Source organism: Gossypium arboreum, chromosome 3 (assembly GCF_025698485.1).
Source record: "Gossypium arboreum isolate Shixiya-1 chromosome 3, ASM2569848v2, whole genome shotgun sequence".
Taxonomy (NCBI): Eukaryota; Viridiplantae; Streptophyta; class Magnoliopsida; order Malvales; family Malvaceae; genus Gossypium; species Gossypium arboreum.
In genome coordinates this window covers 53,769,473-53,790,794 of record NC_069072.1, presented here as the reverse complement: position 1 = coordinate 53,790,794, position 21,322 = coordinate 53,769,473, and the positions used below count along the sequence as shown (strand labels likewise).

Genomic DNA, 21,322 nt, shown 5'->3' with positions numbered 1-21,322 from the left:
TTGGTTTGATTGCATTTCATCTGCTTAAATTATTAAAATTGTGTTTATGCTATTATAGGCCTCGGTAAAATGTTTGATTAAGTAGAATCATGCCTAAGTTATTCTTGCATTACAATTGTGAGGTAGCTAATGAATTAATTATTTAAACGGATTGAAATTATAATTAATTGACGCAATACTTAATCAGTGCATGTTTATTCTTCAAAAGGTAGCTGAAGGTTAAATTAGCAATGTATCTGGCGATACACTTGCCTTGCGTAAGTTGCAAGGTTATTGTGATTAAACTGTTTCAAGGTAAGGATACCTTGTTACCTCACATAGTCTTTTATGTGCTTATTAGATTTAATTAATCGTTTGAATTGACATAGGGATATGCAAGAGATTAGTTCAATTTAATGAGTATGTATCTGCAATAACATGTTTGTGTATTAGAATCTGTTTAATCGTGTGAATTAACATAGGGATATGTTAAGAGATGAATGGATTTGTGTAGGTGAATATGTTCATAAGTTAACAAATTATTGAGTTGCCGTGAATTTATTCGTAACAACATAAACATGAGTTTAATAGTTCTAAGTTAAAGAAATGTAATTAATCCAACACAATTATTTCACTGGATTAAATCGTATTTTGAAATCGTGCATTAGAACTTTTATTTTTATTTAGTCTGAAATCTATTTCTTTTAATCTCCTTCTTCAACAAAATATTTTTCTTCATCAAAGTGTTTTAAATAGAATTCATAAATAATTCTTTTCATAGTCCCTATGGGTAGGATAACTCGACATTTACTTGTCACTTTATTACTTGTTGCTATTGTGTACACTTGCACATTTCCGTCGTTCCAAGTTCTTGGCGCCGTTGCTGGGGACTGTTTTAAAAAGTCATTATTTGTGAATTTGTTAGTTTTACATTTTGGTTTATTTTTCTGTTTAATTTTTAATTTAATTAATTTTTCTGTGATTATTTCAGGTGTTTATGTGTATTGATCGAATTATTGACTTACTTCCTATAGACCCTGAGATAGAAATAACTTTTCGAGAGCGAAGAAGACAAGCGAATCAAAGAAGGACCAAAGAAATGAACCTTGAAAATTTGAATTAAGGAAATAGAGCAAACCCTACACAAAATCCCATTGTTATTGTTGATGATAGGGATAGAGCTTTAAGATAGTATGCCATGCCAGTATTTCATGATCTTAATCCGGGTATTAGGAGGCCTGAAATTGAGGCACAACAGTTCAAGCTAGAGCCATTCATGTTTCAGATGCTTCAGACAGTGGGCGGATTCAGTGGAATGCCTACCGAAGATCCTCATCTACACTTAAGACTATTTATGGAGGAGAGCGATTCTTTCAAATTAGCTAGAGTACCCTAAGATGCATTACGATTGAAGCTATTCCCATATTAGCTAAGGGAATGAGCTCGAGCCTGATTGAACTCAATGCCACCAAATTCAATTTTCACATGGAAAGAGTTAGCAGAAAGATTCCTCATGAAGTATTTCCCGACTAGCAAGAATGCTAAGTTAAGGAATGAGATCACAGTTTTCCAACAAATGGATGATGAGTCTTTGTATGAGGCATGGGAAAGGTACAAAGAATTATTACAGAAGTGCCCTCATCATGGAATCCCATATTGCATCCAACTTGAGATATTTTATAATGGTCTCAATGCTCACACGAGGATGGTAGTGGACACTTTTGCTAACAGTGCTCTCCTTTCTAAGTCTTATAATGAGGCTTATGAAATCATTGAGAGGATTGCCAACAACAATTACCAATGACCAACCAATCAAGCAGCGTCAGGGAGACGAGTTGCTGAAATACATGAAGTAGACACTTTTACTTCACTCGCATCTCAAGTATCATCAATATCCTCAATGTTAAAAAATCTTACTACTAATGGGTCTAACAGTTTTGCAGCACAACCACCAAATCAATTTGAAAGTATAGCCTGTGTCTATTGTGGGGAAGGAAATTTGTTTAAAAAATGTCCATTGAACCCAGAATCCATGTAGTATATGGGTAACCAGAACCAAAACGGAGGAAGGCAAGGACTGTAATCCAATTTCTATAACTTATCGTGGCGAAATCACTCCAATTTTTCCTAGAGTAACCAAGGGGCTGAAATCAGTAACACTTACGCCCAACCTAGACTAACGCAGCTGCCTAGTTTCCCCCAACAAGTTCAGAAACCAGCTCAAGCTGAATCATCCAATAGCTTAGAGAATTTATTGAAGGCATACATGGCGAAAAATGACACCACTCTAAGGAATTTGGAGAATCAAGTGGGCCAAGTTGTTACTAAACTTAGGAACTGACCACAAGGTGCTTTACCTAGTGATACGGAGAATCTAAGAAATTCGTGGAAGGAGCGTTGCAAAGCGTTGACATTGAGAAGTGGAAAGAAATAGAGCTCGGCACCATCGAAGGTGAAAAGGAGCAAGCTGATGCTTAAGATTCAGAGGAAATTCAATCGAATATGGAAATTCTAGTTTCACAAGAACCTGAATCTGCAAAACCCGACAAGGTAATTTCAGAACAAGCTAATTCTGACCAACTAATAACTCCATTAGATGTAGAATTGCCACAAAAGACGAATCAACTAGTTCCAGTAAAGAAACCACCACCACCCTACCCTCAAAGACTTCAAAAGCGGAAGTAGAAGATTCAATTCAAGAAGTTTCTAGACGTACTCAAGAAACTTCACATCAACATCTTGTTGGTTGAAGCACTTGAGCAAATGCCGAACTACGTCAAATTCATGAAGGATATCCTATCCAAAAACTTGGAGAATTTAAGATAGTAGCTCTGACGAAGGAATGCAATGCATATCTTCAAGACAAATTACCCCCAAAGTTGAAGGTTCCTGGATGTTTTACCATACCTTACAACATTGGAGCAACATATTGTGGTAAGGCATTATGTGACATAGGTGCAAGTATTATTTTGATATCTATGTCAATATTTAGGAAGTTTTGGATTGGTGAAGTTAGACCTACTACGGTTACACTTCAATTAGCAGATCGATCCTTAGCACATCTAGAAGGAAAAATTGAGGATGTATTGGTACGTGTAGACTTTGAAGCAGACAAAGAAGTGCCAATTATCTTAGGAAGACCGTTCTTGGCAACCGGAAGGACCCTATCGATGTGCAGAAGGGCATGTTTACTATGCATATTCAGGATGATCAGGTAGCATTTAATGTTTTTAAGTCTATGTGATTTCCTGACACAATTGATGATTGTTCTACAGTATCTGATTTAGAGGATTTAATAGTGGAGAAGGAGCTCAACTACGTTGAGGATCTGTTGGAACAAATTTTGACATCAGATCCTCTGAATGATGAAGAGGAGGATGAATACTTAGCTTTGTTAGAAGCTAATCAAAAGGGACTTAATCCGCAATCCTATTTTGAATCTATGGAATTAGAGAAAAGCTATTATGCCCAACCAAAAGCGTCAATTGATGAGCCGCCTAAATTAGAACTCAAGGTACTATATTCACATTTAAAATATGTTTATTTAGGTAACACTTCTACATTGCTTGTGATTGTTTCAGCAGAATTAAGTAGTGAGCAAGAAGAGAAACTCATCTTTGTATTGAAACAATTCAAGAAGGCTATCGAATGGACCATAGCTGATATTAGCAGTATTAGTCCATCTGTATGCATGCACAAGATTATCCTTGAAGATGGTAAAAAAGGGACGAGTGATGGACAACGAAGACTGAACTCTATCATGAAAAACGTAGTAAAGAAAGAAATCATCAAGTGGTTAGATGCAAGTATAATTTACCCCATCTCAGAGAGCTCATGGGTAAGTCCAGTCTAGTGCGTGCCAAATAAAGGAGGTATTATAGTAATTGAAAACGAGAATACAAGTTGATACCAACTAGAACGGTTACGGGATGTGACAACCCGAATTAGGGCCTAATCGGAATAGTGGTTTCGTGACCACAAATCCGAGATAGAAATAATTGTTTTATAATTATTTTGGGGTTTATGATATGATTGCATGATTGTGTGAAAATTTCGTGATGAAATTCTATGCCTAAAGTGCTTAAATTGAAAGTAGGGACTAAATCGAATAAGTTGCAAAATTTGCATCCCGAAGTTTTAGTATGAAATTGTTTTGGAATATTAATTAGGAGGTCTTAAATAGCAATTTGACCAATTTTAAGTTCATGGACAAAATTAGGACATGGAAGGAATTTTTGAAAGTTTAGTAAGGAGGGCATTTTGGTCATTTGGATATTAAATGAAATAAAATGGGAAAAATAACACAAAATTGATCATCATCCTCCTTAGTTGCTGCGAATTCTCCCTCTCTCCATAGCTAGGGTTTCTTCAATTTTCAAGCTCCATAATCAAGAAAGACGCGGAATTGATCTCGAAGCGGGGAAGGAAAAGTTTTGGACTAAATTGCAAAATTTCCACATTTTGCACCAAGGTAAGTTTGTATGTAAATATTACAATAATTTCATGTACATTCTTATATTTCAGCCTATTATATAAACATACTAGCTGATGTTAAAATGTAAATCGACTATTGGAAGAATGGAAATAAATATAGAGAGAGATCCGGTTGAACATTCTGAGAGATCGAATGAAATAGAGGAGCGTAGCTAGGTCACATGTATGATGCTGAGTGCACATCATGTGTACAAGAAAGCTACGAGACACCTGTAGTAGCTAGGTCACATGTGTGATACGAGATGTATCCCATGTAGACAAGAGAGCTACGTGAAAGATAAATGTAGCTAGGTCGCATGCGTGATTCCAAGTGAAGGACACCATGTAGACAAGAGAGCTACATGAAAGATAAATGTAGCTAGGTCGCATGCGTGATTCCAAGTGAAGGACACCATGTAGACAAGAGAGCTACGAGACAAATCGGTTGGGTCGCATGAGTGGTACTAAGTGTTCACCATGTGTACAAGAGAGCCGAACTAAGCGAAGTATGATGGTGGAAATGTGTCTGAAACCATTAAATATCGAGGATTGATCCGAATTGTTCAACGGGATGGTTTTGTGGTGATATTGTGGTTTGGACCTACACTTATGGTGAATGAAATGTGGTGAAAATGATTTGTGGTATATACATATATAAGATAAAATGAGGTTAGCATAAAGAATGTGTGAAAGAGTGAAATTAGCATTAAAACTGTTTTTAGATGGTAGCAGTGACGTGATTTTGAAAAATCACCAAAAATAGGAGGAATATAATTAGAGGTTGAATGAGATGTGAAATTAAAGTTTAATGAGTCTACTTTCATATAAAAGAAACAGAGCAAGCAAAGGAATTCTATATTTTGAGATATTTACAATTGAATGTGACTTGCTCAGGATGAATACGTGATCCCCTGTTCCAACTTTGAAAAATCATTAAAAATTGTACAAAGAAAATTAAGAAATATAGTTTACATGCCTAAATTCATTATTGAGACTAGTTTTAAATGAAACAGACTTCAGGGTTGTTTGAATTGTGTACTGAGAGAAATTCAATTTGTAGTGAACAGAGGTCAGATCAGTCTAGCTGTGTAACAGGGAAACTTTAACTAATAAACTGTACTAATCGGCTGAACCAAAATTATAGAAAAAATTAGCAAAAAGCTTTATGAGTCTAGATTCAGGAAATTTTACGGATTTGAATTTCGAGTTTTGTAACTCGAGTTATGATTTATTTAGTGAATATGACGCAGCAGAGACAGCTTAATCAAAGTGGAATGAATAGTGAAGTTAAAGTAGATATACTTGAATTGTTGTGTAAACATGTTAGATTTTTTTTTAATTAGTATTTACATACTTACTTACTAAGCTATAAGCTTACTTTGTTTCTCTCTTTTGTCTTATAGTGTTCTTGGCTTGCTCGGGAGTTAAGGATCGTGAAGATCTATCCGCACTATCATACTTTAGGGTATTTGAACTAAACGTTTTGAATTATGGCATGTATAGTAGGCTTAATTATTTTGTTACGTGTCATATTTGTCTAGGTTTAAAATATTAGTTACGAGATTCGACCAGCTAATTTGTTCAAGCCATTAAAGTTGGCTAATATTGTTCAAGACATATATTATACGATGCACTATCAAATTGGATGACATATTTATATTTGATTACGTTTAATGGTATGTATTATGTTCGGTAATACCTTGTATCTGTTCCGCGACGTAAGCAGGTAAGGGTGCTACATTTAGTGGTATCGAGCTATGGTTTAGTCGGTTCTCGGACTAATAAAGTGTGTGTAAAAGTCTAGCTATACATGCCATAAAAATATTGTGATAGTGTGGTGACTCGATTATTCTAAAGCGTGTTTTGTTTTAATATAGTAATGGATCCCGAAGGAACTGCGGTGATGATCTTTGCTAGTAATGCGCCGGCTCCCGCACAAGGGACCGCGCCTGTGGAAAGTAGACCTGAGACATTGAGACAAGGAGATGAGGCTCGGGATGCCTTTCTCCAAATGATGAACAATTGGTATCTTGAATTTATTCGAGCAAATCCAAATGCTCAACCTCCTCCACCCCTCCTATACCTCGACGATTCCTGAGTTGCTCAAGGTATAGATTTGGTAAGAATGAACAAGCCTCCGGTTGACAAGATTCGAAAACAAGGGTCAAGAGTTTAGAGCAAAGGTCGATGATGATCCGAGAAAGCGGAATTCGGCTTGAAAATTCTACCGTGTATTTGATGAGCTCTCATGTACACCGAGGAATGCTTAAAGTGTCTTGTATCACTTTTGAGAGATTGACTTACCACGGTGGAAGACTTTGGTTGCGTGGTGCCAAAAGAAAAGTTACTTGGGATTTCTTCCAGAAGAATTTAGAAAGAAATACATAAGTCGTGATTTATTGATCAAAACGGAAAGAGTTCCTTGAATTGAAGCAGGGAAAATGTCGTAGTAGAGTATGAACGCGAATTTGTAAGACTCAAGCAAGTATGCCCAGGAATGTGTGTCCACCGAGGCCATTATGTGTAGAAGATTTGAAGATGGGCTGAATGAGGACATTAAAGTGCTTGTAGGAATTTTGGAGTTGAAAGAATTTGTAGTATTGGTTGATCGAGCTCTTAAAGCCGAAGAATTGAACAAAGAAAGAGGAAAAGCTGCTATTGAGGCCCGAGATGTCAGAAAAAGACAGATAAGCAAGCCATTTCAATCTCAACCAAAGAGGTCCAAAGAGACAAACCCTCGAATGACAGTTTCAATTGGGGATTCACAGAGATCGTGGTAGAACATATTCGGGTCTAAAGCTCAAGCTACTTGGTGGCAAGTGTGGGTAATGTGCGACCTAGAAAGCCGAGTGTCGACAATGTGGCGAGCAACATTATGGTGAGTGTTGGGGACCGAGCAAGCTTGTTTCAAAGTGCGGTTCTCATGAGCATTTTATTAGAGATTGTCCGGAGAAAGTTAAAGAAGAAAGATTTGAGTGCTAGATGAATACCACCGCTAGTAGAGGTAGACCACCGAGAAATCTGGAGGTGGGACTAGTAGTAAAACGGTGATGAAAGATTTAACGGCAAGATCGAAGCTAGAGCACTGCTAGAGCTTATGCTATCGTGCGAGAAGATGCATCATCTCGATGTTATTCTTGGTACATTTTCTCTCTATGATACTATTGTTATTGCATTGGTTGATCCCGGTCCACTCATTCCTATATTTGCATGAATTTAGTATCCAATAAAAGTTGCTGTTGAATTTCTTGAGTTTACGATTAAAGTGTCGAACCCTTAGGCCAATATGTGCTAGTTGACAAGGTTTGCAAGAATTGCCCATTAATGATTCAAGGTCCTTTGTTTTCCGCCAACTTGATCTTTGTTACCATTTGGTGAGTTTGACGTTATCTTGGGAATGGACTGGTTAACATTGTATGATGCTAAGGTAGATTGCAAACAAAAGACACTAGAGTTGAAATGTGAAAATGGAGAAATTACGTGGGTTGAAACAGATGAATCAAATAAATTGCCTATGGTGATTTCGCACATGTCTGCACGTAAATACATGAGAAAAGGGTGTGAAGCTTATCCGCTTATGTAATGAATATCAAGTTGCCTCAACTGAAATTTGAATCGATCTGATAGTCTGTGAGTTTCGGATGTATTTCCGAGGAATTGCAGGTTGCCTCCGAAGAGAGATAGATTTTGCCATTGATTTGTTGCGGCATCGCACCGATCTCGATTGCTCCATATAGAATGGCTCAATGAATTAAAAGAATTGAAGGCTCGATTCAGGGGAGTTAACAGACAAGGGATTTGTGAGACCGAGTTTCTCTCCTGGGTGCTCTGTATTATTCAGAAGAAGAAGGATGGTTCAATGAGACTTTGCATTGATTACCGTCGACTTAATAAGGTGACTATAAAGAACAAGTACCGTTCGAGGATTGATGATTTATTCGATCGGTTAAAGGGGGCCACAGTGTTTTCAAAGATTGATTTGAGGTCCGGTTACTACCGGTGAGAGTTAAGGAGTCGATGTGCGAAAACCGCCTTTAGGACAAGGTATGGACATTATGAGTTTCTTGTGATGCCTTTCGCTTAACAAATGCTCCACTATATTTATGGACTTAATGAATCGGATCTTCCGACCATATTTGGATAAGTTTGTAGTAGTGTTTATAGATGACATTTTAATTTATTCTCGAGATGAGTCCGAACATGCGAACACTTGAGAACTATATTGCGAGATCTTGAGAGAAAAGAAACCGTTTGCCAAGTTTAGTAAAAGTGAGTTCGGCCGTGAAGTCGGATTTTTGGGGCATATAGTCTCGGTGATGGTATTCGGGTGGATCCAAGCAAGATTTGCGATCGTTGATTGGAAACCGCCCAAGAATGTATCCGAGGTTAGAAGCTTTTAGGCTTAGCCGGTATTATAGACGTTTAGTTGAAGGATTTTCGATGATTGCCTCTCCTATGACTAAGTTGTTGCAAAAGAATGTTAAGTTTGAATGGACTGATAAATGTCAACAAAGTTTTGAAAAATTGAAAGCACGATTGATGAAGCACCAATTTTAGTACAGCCCGAGTCGGAAAGGAGTTCGTAATTTATAGTGATGCATCATTGATGTGCCTTGGATGTGTGTTGATGCAAGAGGGTAAAGTGGTAGCTTATGCTTGAGACAGTTAAAACCGCATGAGAAGAACTATCCTACACATGATTTGGGCGGCCATTGTTGTTTTTGCCTTGAAGATTTGGCGACATTATTTGTACGGTGAAAATGCCGAATTTTTACCGATCACAAAAGTTTGAAGTACTTGATGAATCAAAAGGATCTGAATCTGCGACAATGAAGATGGCTTGAATTATTAAAGGATTATGATTTAGTGATTGATTATCATCCGGAAAAGCAAATGTAGTTCTTGGCGCCTTGAGCGAAAATTTCTTTTTACTTTGAGAGCCATGAACACGGGTTTGCATTGTCCGATGATGGGTCAATCTTAGCAGAGATGAGAGCTAAACCGTTATTTCTCCAGTTGATTTGTGATGCTCAAAAGAATGATAGTGAGTTGCGGATCATGAGAACTCAATGCGAATCAGGTTACGACTCAGATTTTCGAGTTGGACCAGATGACTGTTTGATGTTTCGAGACAGGATATGTGTGCCGAAAAACGATAAATTGATTCAGAAAATATTACATGAGGCGCACAATGGCTGTTTATCAGTTCATCCTGGTAGCACAAAAATGTATAATGATTTAAAGAAGCTGTATTGGTGGCCAGGTATGAAAAGGGACATTTCTGAATTTGTAACCAAGTGTTTGATCTGTCAACAAGTAAAAGCTGAACATCAAGTGCCTTCAGGATTACTTCAACCGGTAATGGTGCCTGAGTGGAAATGGGACAAGATTACCATGGATTTTGTAACCGGTTTGCCTTTAACTCCTAAAAAGAAGGATGCTGTTTGGGTAGTGGTTGATAGATTAACAAAGTCAGCCCACTTTATACCAAGACGCACTGATTACTCACTTGATAAATTAGCGAATTATATATTCTGAAATTGTGAAGTTGCACGAGTGCCTATGTCTATAATATCGATAGAGATCCAAGATTTACCTCGAGATTTTGGAAAAAGTTACAAGAAGCTTTGGGTACAAAATTGAACTTTAGTACCGCATTTCATCCACAAACAGATGGTCAAACGGAAAGAGTAATCCGGTACTCAAGATATGCTTAGATCTTGTGTTTTAGAATTTGGAGGTAGTTGGGAGAAATATCTATCTTTGATTGAGTTTGCCTACAATAACAGCTTATCAATCAAGTATACAAATGGCACTGTCTGAAGCCTTGTATGGTCGTAAGTGTCGAACTCCTTTATATTGGACCGAGCTTAGTGAGAAAGCAGATTCATGGAGTTGATCTAGTTAAAGAAACCAAGAGAAAATAAAAGTAATTCGGGATTGCTTGAAAGTCGCTTCAGATCGACAAAAGTCATATGCTGATTTAAAAAGAAAAGAGATTGAATTTCGGTGGGTGATAAAGTGTTCTTGAAGGTGTCACCATGGAAAAGATTCGAGATTTAGTCGAAAAGGCAAGTTGAGTCCGCGTTTTATTGGGCGTCGAGATTCTTGAGAGAATTGGACCATGGCATATCGGTTGGCCTTACGGCAGAGTTAGAAAGAATTCATAACGTGTTTCATGTATCAATGTTATGACGTTATCGTTCGATCCTTCACATGTGATTTCCCAACGAAATTGAGATTCGATCGGATATGACCTATGAGGAGAAACCAATAAAGATTTTGGCTCGAGAGGTTAAACAGTTAAGAAATAAAAGTATAGCTTTAGTGAAAGTATTGTGGCACAGACATGGGATAGAAGAGGCTACGTGGGAACCTGAGGAAGCTATGAGGAAACAGTACCCAAACCTCTTTACCGGTAAGATTTTCGGGGACGAAAATCTCAAAAGGGGGGGAGAATTGTGACAACCCGAATTAGGGCCTAATCGGAATAGTGGTTTCGTGACCACAAATTCGAGATAGAAATAATTGTTTTATAATTATTTTGGGGTTTATGATATGATTGCATGATTGTGTGAAAATTTCGTGATGAAATTCTATGCCTAAAGTGCTTAAATTGAAAGTAGGGACTAAATCGAATAAGTTGCAAAATTTGCATCCCAGAAGTTTTTAGTATGAAATTGTTTTGGAATATTAATTAGGAGGTCTTAAATAGCAATTTGACCAATTTTAAGTTCATGGACAAAATTAGGACATGGAAGGAATTTTGAAAGTTTAGTAAGGAGGGCATTTTGGTCATTTGGATATTAAATGAAATAAAATGGGAAAAATAACACAAAATTGATCATCATCCTCCTTAGTTGCTGCCGAATTCTCCTCTCTCCATAGCTAGGGTTTCTTCAATTTTCAAGCTCCATAATCAAGAAAGACGCGGAATTGATCTCGAACGGGGGAAGGAAAAAGTTTTGGACTAAATTGCAAAATTTCCACATTTTGCACCAAGGTAAGTTTGTATGTAAATATTACAATAATTTCATGTACATTCTTATATTTCAGCCTATTATATAAACATACTAGCTGATGTTAAAATGTAAATCGACTATTGGAAGAATGGAAATAAATATAGAGAGAGATCCCGGTTGAACATTCGGAGAGATCGAATGAAATAGAGGGAGCGTAGCTAGGTCACATGTATGATGCTGAGTGCACATCATGTGTACAAGAAAGCTACGAGACACCCTGTAGTAGCTAGGTCACATGTGTGATACGAGATGTATCCCATGTAGACAAGAGAGCTACGTGAAAGATAAATGTAGCTAGGTCGCATGCGTGATTCCAAGTGAAGGACACCATGTAGACAAGAGAGCTACGTGAAAGATAAATGTAGCTAGGTCGCATGCGTGATTCCAAGTGAAGGACACCATGTAGACAAGAGAGCTACGAGACAAATCGGTTGGGTCGCATGAGTGGTACTAAGTGTTCACCATGTGTACAAGAGAGCCGAACTAAACGAAGTATGATGGTGGGTCTGTGTGCTGAAACCATTAAATATCGAGGATTGATCCGAATTGTTCAACGGGATGGTTTTGTGGTGATATTGTGGTTTGGACCTACACTTATGGTGAATGAAATGTGGTGAAAATGATTTGTGGTATATACATATATAAGATAAAATGAGGTTAGCATAAAGAATGTGTGAAAGAGTGAAATTAGCATTAAAACTGTTTTTAGATGGTAGCAGTGACGTGATTTTGAAAAATCACCAAAAATAGGAGGAATATAATTAGAGGTTGAATGAGATGTGAAATTAAAGTTTAATGAGTCTACTTTCATATAAAAGAAACAGAGCAAGCAAAGGAATTCTATATTTTGAGATATTTACAATTGAATGTGACTTGCTCAGGATGAATACGTGATCCCCTGTTCCAACTTTGAAAAATCATTAAAAATTGTACAAAGCAAATTAAGAAATATAGTTTACATGCCTAAATTCCTTATTGAGACTAGTTTTAAATGAAACAGACTTCAGGGTTGTTTGAATTGTGTACTGAGAGAAATTCAATTTGTAGTGAACAGAGGTCATATCAGTCTAGCTGTGTAACAGGGAAACTTTAACTAATAAACTGTACTAATCGGCTGAACCAAAATTATAGAAAAAATTAGCAAAAAGCTTTATGAGTCTAGATTCAGGGAAATTTTACGGATTTGAATTTCGAGTTTTGTAACTCGAGTTATGATTTATTTAGTGAATATGACGCAGCAGAGACAGCTTAATCAAAGTGGAATGAATAGTGAAGTTAAAGTAGATATACTTGAATTGTTGTGTAAACATGTTAGATTTTTTTTTTAATTAGTATTTACATACTTACTTACTAAGCTATAAGCTTACTTTGTTTCTCTCTTTTGTCTTATAGTATTCTTCGGCTTGCTCAGGAGTTAAGGATCGTGAAGATCTATCCGCACTATCATACTTTAGGGTATTTGAACTAAACGTTTTGAATTATGGCATGTATAGTAGGCTTAATTATTTTGTTACGTGTCATATTTGTCTAGGTTTAAAATATTAGTTACAGTACTCGACCAGCTAATTTGTTCAAGCCATTAAAGTTGGCTAATATTGTTCAAGACATATATTATACGATGCACTATCAAATTGGATGACATATTTATATTTCGGTTACGTTTAATGGTATGTATTATGTTCTGGTAATACCTTGTATCCTGTTCCGGCGACGGTAACGGGTAAGGGGTGTTACACGGGATGGAGAGTTCGCATTGATTACCGGAAGCTAAACAAGGCGACTAGGAAAGATCACTTTCCTTTGCCATTTTTGGACCAGAGATGCCTGATAGACTTGCGGGGTGAGACTATTACTGTTTTCTTGAGATAGTGGATGATAGGGGCATGGTAATGTTGTAAATTGAATTAATTTTAAAGGTTAATTTTGGTATTTAGAAATTAAAGTTAAAATAAGTAAAATAAGTAAAAATAACACAAAAATTTCAACCATTATCATCTTCATTAACTGAAATTGAAGGAATAAGAAACCATTTTAGGGTTCCTAGGTTCACCTACTCCATCTTGCTATTAGGTAAGTGATTTTGTCCCCTTTTTATTGATTTCTATGTTTTTGAGATCGTTGCAGCTTAATCTAGCTAGCCCAATGACTAATTTACAAAACTGTTAAATGTTTAGGGTTTTTCCATTGATGAATGTTTAATGGTAGAAAATGCATGGTCGTTGTTAGATAAACAACATTTGTTAACTGATTTTTAGTAAAATGTCCAATTAGGGATTAAATTGTGAAATGTGTAATTTTTGTGGTTAAATTGTGAAATAAATGAAAAATATGGGCTGCTAGGGACCTAATTAAAATTTAGCTAGCATGAGTTCTTGTTAAATTGCATGAATTTGTGATTTTATGAAATAAGGACTAAATTGTAAAAATGTTGAAATGTTAAGGGCAAATATGAAAAAGTGCCTTAATATGTGTTTTGGACTAAATTGAATAGATAGATTATTAAATAAGTTAATTTTGTTAATTTTGATTACATTTAGATCAAGAAAGGCAAAATACATATTTAAATCGAGGTAAGTTCCTATGTAATAAGCTTTGTTTTAATTGTATTTTAAAATGCTTTAATATTACATAAATTGTGAATATGACATTGTGAACCTATTCGACGAAGATTCGGCGTTGGAAATCCCAGTTGAACCCTAGGAATACATTAGGATACATTTGACATGTCTTTACGAGTTCTTATTATTTTGAGTGCTGGTCTGTACGTCTTACCGGTGGCTGAGTTATCCAACATGTGTTGTGGATTCACGTCAACTTGTGTGAGCAGCACCGTGTAGTAATGTCATGACCATCAGCTTGTGTAAGCAGATCCATTGATAGCTCGAGAGTGAGCATTATTGATGATATTAAGATAGCTTCCTGCTATATATATTGGCACTTAGGGTACGAGATTCCCGAGTATCCTGTATTATTCCAAATGGTTTAACGTTTATATCGAAGATATGAAATGGTAAGAATAGATACATATTAGAACAGGTATGTACGGAAACTGTATATGCAGCGAACATAGGAAAGAAGTGAGCTCATGGTTATAGAGATGATTGAATACATGTTAACATTGTGGTTAATTATTTTGTGGTATGTTATATGCATATTTTGAATGGTAAATTAAATGGTGAGTTTTGCTTATTATTTTCATACGAGCTTACTAAGCTTTATAGCTTACATCGTTTGTTTTTTCATGTTTTATACTAAATTCAAAGCTAGCTCAGATTCGTGAATTGTCGGAGACTTCATCACACTATCTTACTATCACTTTAGTACTTTTGAACTTAAGTATTTTGAGTATTGGCATGTATAGGAGTTTGGTCATTTTGGTACATAAGTCTTAACTATGAATTTAGCCATTTGAGTTGGCTTGTAAATGTTTAATATTTGGTTTTGTATATAGCCATGAGAGTTGGCTTATTCTAGTTGATTTGGTTGTGTAAATGGTTCTTGTTTTGTGCTTGATTATGGATATGTTATGCTTACTGATATTTGGTAACTATAGCTATTAAATGATTGAGAAGTGAATTTGGTAAGCTAGTGAATCTAGGCAAATAATGCATATTTGGAATTGGTTATTTTGATGTATTGTAAAAGTGAGTTTGATGTGAAATTGGTTGGTGAGTTATGGTAATTGGGTAATTTGTAATGGGTCATATTGAAATGGTATGAATTGAGTTTTTTTGGAGTTGATTTATATGTCTAGTTATGCCATGTTTTGTGTCATTTGAGTTGATGTAGGTACATGCAAATTGGGTGGCAAAATGGCTAGGTAAATAGCCTATTTTTTTGTCCACACGGGCAAAGACACAGGCGTGTGTCTTAGCTGTGTGTGACACACGGTTATGTTGCAAGACCGTGTATCCTCTAGTGTTGATATAAAAATTAGGTCAGTAAACTCCACATGGCCCAGCTCACAGGTGTGTGACTTGGGCATGTGGCAAAAGTCGATATACCTTACAGGGTTGGCACGACCTAGCACACGACCTGGCACACAGGTGTGTGTGACCATTTTTAGGGCACACGAGTGTGTGTGTTGGCCGTGTGACCCAAGTTAGAGAGTTACACAGGGTAGGACACGGGCTGGAACAGGGCCATGTGCTTCCATTTTGAATGTCCACACGGCCTATGACACCGGCGTGTATTTGGTCGTGTGAGACACATGGCTGGGCCACGTGAGCGTGTGTCCCCTATATTTTGGAAAATTTTCTAAGTGTTTCAAAAATTTCTTAAGCCATCAATTTAGTCCCGAACCATTTCTAAAGCATATTTAGGGACTCGTAGGCCCATATTAGGGACAATGTGATTGAGTTTCAATGATGATTGCATGAAATTTCGAAATTGTATGTGAAATGAAAGTTTAATTTTTTTATAAGTCTGGTAATGCTCAGTAACCCTAATTCGGCATTGAATATGAGTGAGGGGTATTACAGAGGAACTATCATGGGTTTTATAAAGATGAAGGGGAAAATAGGTTGATTTTTAAGTTTGGTTTAATTTCCTATTAAAAACTATAAGTTTTGACTCTTTTACAATTCAGTCCTTTTTGTGAAATTAAAGGTATTTAAAACTTATTTTTAGAAATTGATTTAATTTTCTAAAAATCATAATCGAAAACATTACAAGTATATCATGTACCAAAATTTCAAAAGCTCTAAGGCTAAAATTCTTAAAATACCCTTAAAACTCCTAGGCCCTATTTTGGGATGTGACAATTCTCCACCTCTAAAAAGAATTTTGTCCTCGAAATTCCTTAATGACACATCATTTGCTTAATCACAAGATATGATATTTCTACTTTTAACATGTAACACCCCTAACTCGTATCTGTCGCCGGAATAAGGTTATGAGGCATTACCGATCAATACACAACATAAAGCATACAATCTCATAAACCATTCAACACAATCACTTTGTCCCTTATAAAGGCCTATGAGGCCTTAATCATGCTTTAGAAGTGGTTCAGGACTAAACTGATAACATACAAAAATTTCAGAAAACTTAGAAATTTTTCAATCATACAAGGGTCACACCCCCGTGAAGGCACACGGCTAGTTGACACGCCAGTGTCTTGGGCCGTGTGGAAACAGGGCATACATACTGACTTGCATCACACGGCCGGGAACACGCCTGTGTGCTAGGCCGTGTGTGTAACAGCCTGGTTTAGACCCTAGTCAGAACAGTGGTTTTGGGACCACAAATTTGAGGTCGAAAAATATTTTAATATTATTTTTCATGCTTATAATATGTGAATTTATATCTGTGAAAGTTTCGTGTGAAAATTTAATTTTTTGTGTGTTCAATTTGATAAAATGACTTAATTGCGTAAATTGTACCACTTGCATGCTATATGTTAAGTGTGCATATTTGTTGTAGCTTTTTAATTGTGAGGTCCTTATGTTGTAATTTGACCATGGTTAGTGGGATTGGTAATAAATGACCTTAAAATGGATGAATTATAATGTTTTAAACAAAGGGAAAAATTGGTATTTGATTATTAATATGTGTTAGAACAAAATAAATATGAAAATAAGGCCATTTGTGTTCATCCTTTGCCAAAAATCAAAGAAAAAAAAAAGAAAAAGAGATAGTTAGGGTACGGCTAGTTCAAACATCAATTAAGGTTTGAGTTTTGTTCGATTTTTGATAATTTCTACGTTTTTGTGATCATTGCTCTGTATACTATCATGCCCATGTACGAATTTTGGAAATTGTTGATGATTTTGAGTTGAGCTATTGTTAATAATGTGAGTTTTATGAAGTTTGATGATAGTAAATGGAAGATATGTGTTAGATTACCATGTTTTGTATTGGGATTTTTGATGAATTTGAGTATCTTGGACTAAATTATAAAAATGAGAAATTGATGGACTACAATGTGAAATAAATGATAAATATAGGCTGATAGAGACCATAGGAAAATTCGGCTAAGGCATGATATATATGGTGTTTTGTGTAATAAGGACTAAAATGTCAAAATGTATAATTTTAGGCGCTAAAGTGTAAAAATGCCCAAAGATGTGTTTGTGTATTAAATTGAATGTGTTGGTGATTAAAAGGGTTAATTTTGAATACATATAGATCAAGAAAAAAGGAATTCGAATTTAGATCGAGGAAAATCGAAGATTATCTTGTAAAAGATCTGAATCGTCAATTCCGAGTACGAAGTAAGTTCATACATCATAAATGGTGTTATAATTATGTTTTAATGCTTCGATAATGCATAAATTGTATAAATATTTGATTACAGTTTGAGCATGATGATAATCGACTATGTTCGGCACTAAGTGTGCAGTTTGAAATAGCTTCAGCTACAAATGGCACTAAGTGTGTAATACCGAGATAGCTTTGGTTTATTGAAATGGCACTAAGTGTGCGAGATTGTTACGGCTTCAACAAATCACTGATGCACTAAATGTGCGATTGCCTAAAGCATGGAAAGACTTCTGAATGAATTAAGGTATTTGAATAAGAGGTGAGAATGAAATGAATAAATACGGGAAAGTTCAAGTATTTCGATACCTATGTGGTAGATGATATTATATGTATAAAGCTTGATGAATTCGTATGAACATATGAATTGTGAATAGAATAGAAATAATGGATGAATTGTGAATTACTAAGTGTTTATTAGTTGATGTTTCGTATATTATAAACTGTTGATAATTTAGGGTACGAACTTACTAAGCTGTAAGCTTACTGTGTGAAAGATTCTTTGTTTTCTAGTGTTATTAAGCTAACTTGGATCTGGGGATCATCAGCGACATCAATCACACTATCGGACATCTATTTTGTACATTTTGAGAGTTGTATATATGGTATATGGCATGTATAGGCTAGAAGTATTTTGGTATGTGTTGTGATGTGAATATCTAGCCATGAGATTTGGCTTGTAAATGTTGGTATGTATGGCCTTTTAAGTTGGTCTACACGATGTGTTTGATAGGTAAGTTATATGATATATATAATGTTTATGTGATGGTTTGAATATGGAATGTTGAATTAGTAAGTTTTGTAGTATGAAGTAAGTGATAAAATGATGAGTTTATGTATTTGAAACTTATGTAAGTTGTGGTGATTTTTGGTACATTGATTTAGTATGTTTTGGTTGTGAAATTGAGTGGTGAATTGGATGGTAATTGAATGGCCTGAAATATATATAAATTGGTTGATTTGGTTGCCTATGAATGTATACAAATAATGCTTAAAATGTTGTGGTTTTGGAATACTTGAGATAGGCAAGAAATGTGGCTTAAACCAAGCCTAATTTCACCCAACATGGTTGAGCACACGTGCATGTGTCTCGACCATGTGTTTGTTGTAATTTAGCTATTCAAGTCAGTCTCGAGCATGGCCTAGACACACGGGCATGTCTGGTGGCCGTGTGAGACACACAGTCTTGGTGCATGGGTGTGTGTGTGCAACACCCCTAACCAATAACTGTCGCCAGAATAGGTTATGAGGTATTACCTGACTTATAACTCAGATTCGAACAACCATATAACAAAAATAATCTCAATTCAACAAGATAAAAAGCGTTCATATGCAACAAAAATTTTAAACAATCAATCAAGATTTAATCATACCTTCAAGATCAATTTGGATACATACGAAAGTTCCAAAACTTATAAAAATTTTCAACTTTTAAAAGGTCACACGCCCGTGTGAATAGGCTATGCGCCTCACACGGTTTTAGACACGGCCATGTGTCTAAGCCGTGGCAAAACAGGTCATAGCTACTGACTTGCTCACACTGCTACAAGACACGCCCGTGTGCCTTGGCCGTGGTCGAGCCTGACTTGGGCCACACAGCTAGCCATACGCCCATGTTCTTTGGCCGTGTTCGGGCCTGACTTAAAATTGTAGGGTACCCCAGGGGACACACGGCTGTGCAACATAGTCGTGTGCCGCACATGGCTGAGACACACTCCCGTTTTTCTGCCCATGTGGACAAAATTAGGCCATTTGAATAACCAATTTGCCACCCCGAAACGAATCAATCTACAAGCAAGAAACAAGCATATTTGCTCAACCATTTCAGCCAATATCTATACCAAATCAGACATAACTCATGCTAAAAAATTATCATGACTAAATATATATACATCACAAAACGTAATCCCACAACTACTAGCCTATACATGCAATACTTAAAAATATACAATCTCAAAATGCCAAAATCAGGTTCGATAGTGTGGTGACGATCTTTGACTATTCCTGAGCTTGCAGTAGCTTCGATATCTATAAAACAATGCAAACACACACAAAGTAAGCTTTAAAAAGCTTACTAAGCTCGTACCAAAAATCATCAATACATAAGCACTTATAAATTCTTAAATCATCTATCAAATCTATACCAGCATAATCCATATGTTCATACCAAATCTATGAGCTTCACATACATAGTATCATCTACCACATAGGTATTGTACATACCTGAATATTCACACACTTATTCACTTTCATTCTCACCTTTCGTTTAAATATTTTATGACTTTCCATAAATTATTTGTGCTTTGAACATCCGTACACTTAGTGCTGTAACAGTTAGCCGAAGCTAGAACAATTCCGCACACTTAGTGCCATCTCAATTACCCAATGCTAAGTTGATATCGCACACTTAGTGCCTCACATAGCCGAAGCTAGTTTAAATCGCACATATAGTGTGAAATACTATTGATTTATCATCGTATTAATCCAAACCAAACATATATACAATGTATATATGATCAAAACATCAAAATATACTTAACATCATGTTTTAAGTACGAACTTACCTCGTACTCAGAATTTGTCGACCCATATTGTTTACTCTATAATCTTCGACTTCCCTCGGTCTAAGTTTGAATTCCTCTTTTCTTGATCTAAATGTATTCAAAATTAACCCTTTTATTTACCAAATTATTCAAAATAATCCATAAACTCATATTTGGAGCATTTTGCAAACTAGCTCTCACATTTTCCCATTTCGAAACTTTAGTCCCTAATTCACAAAATCACAAAATACACAAAATTTGCTTATACACAAGCTTAACTGAATTTTCATAGCTCTCATACAAGTCCATACATTTCATTTATTTCACGTTTTAATCCTTCAAAATAACAATTTTATAAATTAGCCCAAAATACTCAATTTCATCAAAAATCCAAAGATGAAACATGTAAATCCAATATCAAACTTTAATATTTCATCTTATAAAATCACAAAGCTCATGAATCCATCCATGGCACATTTCAAAATCATCATCAAAATCAGAAATTAAGGCATGGGTTCGGTAATATACGAAGCAACGATTACAAAAACGTAGAAATTATCAAAAACCGAAGCAAAAACATACCTAAATCAAAGCTTGCACCCTAGCCAAAGCTTTTCTCTTTTCTTTTTCTCTTATTTTCGGCTAAGGATGAACACTAATGGCTTGATTTTCATGCCTTTGTTTTAATTAACTTATAATTATTAAACAAATAACCATTTTGCCCTTTATTTATACATATATAAATCATTTGAAATAAGGCCATATATGTCCATTAACATTTTAAAAGGCATAATAACCACATAAGGACCTCTCATAAACAAAGCCAAGTCAAATTGGCACTTTTAACATCTAGCACACAGCTTTTACATTGTACATGATTAGATCCTTTTATCAAATTAAACATAGATACGGTTAAATTTTAATACGAAACTTTCACACATCCTAATTCACATATCACAAGCACAGAAAATAATATTTAAAATATTTTTCTAACTCGGATTGGTGATCCCAAAACCACTATTACAGCTAGGGTCAAAACCGAAC

At 35.8% G+C, this 21,322-nt stretch overlaps 1 non-coding gene across 1 annotated transcript; it reads right to left on the bottom strand.

Annotated features, from left to right (window-relative positions):
- Positions 1–1,522: 1,522 nt before the first annotated feature.
- On the bottom strand, positions 1,523–1,629 carry LOC128290930 (small nucleolar RNA R71). Its single transcript, XR_008280709.1, has one exon. It is a non-coding gene; the product is annotated as a small nucleolar RNA R71 (small nucleolar RNA).
- Between the last annotated feature and the right edge of the window lie 19,693 nt (positions 1,630–21,322).